Consider the following 3,171-nt stretch of genomic DNA (forward strand, 5'->3'; position numbering starts at 1 on the left):
GCCTAACCGTAACTCTAATACAGCAAACCTAATCTCCCACCCCACCCCTAAAATCTAAGCCTAACACACCCCACCCTACTCCTAGACCCTGACCCTCACTTAACCCTACCCCTAATGCAACCCTAACCCATAACTCCAACCCCCCAGCCCTGAATCTAATCACAACTCTCCAAATGCACCCCACTCTACCCCTAAAGCCTAACCGTAACTCTAATACAGCAAACCTAATCTCCCACCCCACCCCTAAAATCTAAGCCTAACACACCCCACCCTACTCCTAAACCCTGACCCTCACTTAACCCTACCCCTAATGCAACCCTAACCCATAACTCCAACCCCCCAGCCCTGAATCTAATCACAACTCTCCAAATGCACCCCACTCTACCCCTAAAGCCTAACCGTAACTCTAATACAGCAAACCTAATCTCCCACCCCACCCCTAAAATCTAAGCCTAACACACCCCACCCTACTCCTAGACCCTGACCCTCACTTAACCCTACCCCTAATGCAACCCTAACCCATAACTCCAACCCCCCAGCCCTGAATCTAATCACAACTCTCCAAATGCACCCCACTCTACCCCTAAAGCCTAACCGTAACTCTAATACAGCAAACCTAATCTCCCACCCCACCCCTAAAATCTAAGCCTAACACACCCCACCCTACTCCTAAACCCTGACCCTCACTTAACCCTACCCCTAATGCAACCCTAACCCATAACTCCAACCCCCCAGCCCTGAATCTAATCACAACTCTGACCCTGGACCCTAACCCTGATGCACCCTACCCTACCCCTAAACACCTAACCCTAACCCTGATGCACCCTACCCTACCCCTAAACACCTAACCCTAACCCTGATGCACCCAACCCTACCCCTAAAACATAACCCTAACCCCACCCCACCCCTAAACACCTAACCCTAACCCTGATGCACCCCAACCTAACCCCAATATAGCCCTGAACCTAACTGCGACCCTGACCCTCACCTAACCCCAACACTAACCCCAGTGCAGCAACCCTAACCCTAACCTGAACCCCCCAACCTCAATACAACATAACCCTAACACTACGTAAAATAAAGGGTAGAGTTCCAACACCAATAATAATAACTAAATACGACATAGAGGCCATAAATTGGCAAAACCCAGGAACTGATTATAACCCCAGAGGGGGATCAAAGGATTACGGATCAAGAAATTACTAAGAAGCAATCGGCAAGAAAAAGAAGCCAGGTGGTAAGGTAAAGCGTGGGCCAACCAAAAGTGGCAGGTATAAGTGACAAGAAGCTCAAGGGATGAGTGAGAATACGAACACAAGAGGGTGTAACTACCCTCCTGCCCACACCATACAACCTAACCCTAACCCTAACCCTAACCCTAACCCTAACCCTAATGCAGTGTACCCTAACCCTAACCCTAACCCTAACCCTAACCCTAACCCTAACCCTAATGCAGCGTAACCCTAACCCTAACCCTAACCCTAACCCTAACCCTAACCCTAACCCTAACCCTAATGCAGCGTAACCCTAACCCTAACCCTAACCCTAACCCTAACCCTAACCCTAATGCAGCGTAACCCTAACCCTAACCCTAACCCTAACCCTAACCCTAACCCTAACCCTAATGCAGCGTAACCCTAACCCTAACCCTAACCCTAACCCTAACCCTAACGCTAACCCTAACCCTAACCCTAACCCTAACCCTAACCCTAACCCTAATGCAGCGTAACCCTAACCCTAACCCTAACCCTAACCCTAACCCTAACCCTAATGCAACTCTAACCCTAACCCTAACCCTAACCCTAACCCTAACCCTAACCCTAACCCTAATGCAGCGTAACCCTAACCCTAACCCTAACCCTAACCCTAACCCTAACCCTAACCCTAATGCAGCGTAACCCTAACCCTAACCCTAACCCTAACCCTAACCCTAACCCTAACCCTAACCCTAATGCAGCGTAACCCTAACCCTAACCCTAACCCTAACCCTAACCCTAACCCTAATGCAACTCTAACTCTAACTCTAACCCTAACCCTAACCCTAACCCTAACCCTTAACCCTAACCCTAACCCTAACCCTAACCCTAACCCTAACCCTAACCCTAATGCACTAACCCTAACCCTAACCCTAACCCTAACCCTAACCCTAACCCTAACCCTAATGCAGCGTAACCCTAACCCTAACCCTAACCCTAACCCTAACCCTAACCCTAATGCAGCGTAACCCTAACCCTAACCCTAACCCTAACCCTAACCCTAACCCTAACCCTAACCCTAACCCTAATGCAGCGTAACCCTAACCCTAACCCTAACCCTAACCCTAACCCTAACCCTAACCCTAACCCTAACCCTAATGCAGCGTAACCCTAACCCTAACCCTAACCCTAACCCTAACCCTAACCCTAACCCTAACCCTAACCCTAACCCTAACCCTAACCCTAACCCTAACCCTAACCCTAACCCTAACCCTAACCCTAACCCTAACCCTAACCCTAACCCTAACCCTAACCCTAACCCTAACCCTAACCCTAACCCTAACCCTAACCCTAACCCTAACCCTAACCCTAACCCTAACCCTAACCCTAACCCTAACCCTAATGCAACTCTAACTCTAACTCTAACCCTAACCCTAACCCTAACCCTAACCCTAACCCTAACCCTAACCCTAACCCTAACCCTAACCCTAACCCTAACCCTAATGCAGCGTTTTCCCCCCTCTGCCCACCATTTTAAAACCTAACCTTTGCAAGTGACGCACTAAGGACTTGGTCTGTTTGTTTGTAGCTCCCTGATGAGCCGCAAGATGGCGAAACCGGTCGGAGTGTTCCAAGAAGGAACGATGGATGGTACTTAAGGCTGCAGGACGGGACACATTCAGTAGTAGCCAAGCAGGAACTCTGGATGGTGCCTAAAGCTAAAGCACAAGGTGCATTCATTTGGACAACAGCAACAGTCTGAGGTGCGGGCCAGAACCAAGAGGCAGACAACATAGGGAGGGCGTTTTCCCCCCTCTGCCCACCATTTTAAAACCTAACCTTTGCAAGTGACGCACTAAGGACTTGGTCTGTTTGTTTGTAGCTCCCTGATGAGCCGCAAGATGGCGAAACCGGTCGGAGTGTTCCAAGAAGGAACGATGGATGGTACTTAAGGCTGCAGGACGGGACACATTCA

The sequence above is a fragment of the Heptranchias perlo genome, unplaced genomic scaffold (genome assembly GCF_035084215.1).
Source record: "Heptranchias perlo isolate sHepPer1 unplaced genomic scaffold, sHepPer1.hap1 HAP1_SCAFFOLD_306, whole genome shotgun sequence".
In the NCBI taxonomy this organism is placed as follows: Eukaryota; Metazoa; Chordata; class Chondrichthyes; order Hexanchiformes; family Hexanchidae; genus Heptranchias; species Heptranchias perlo.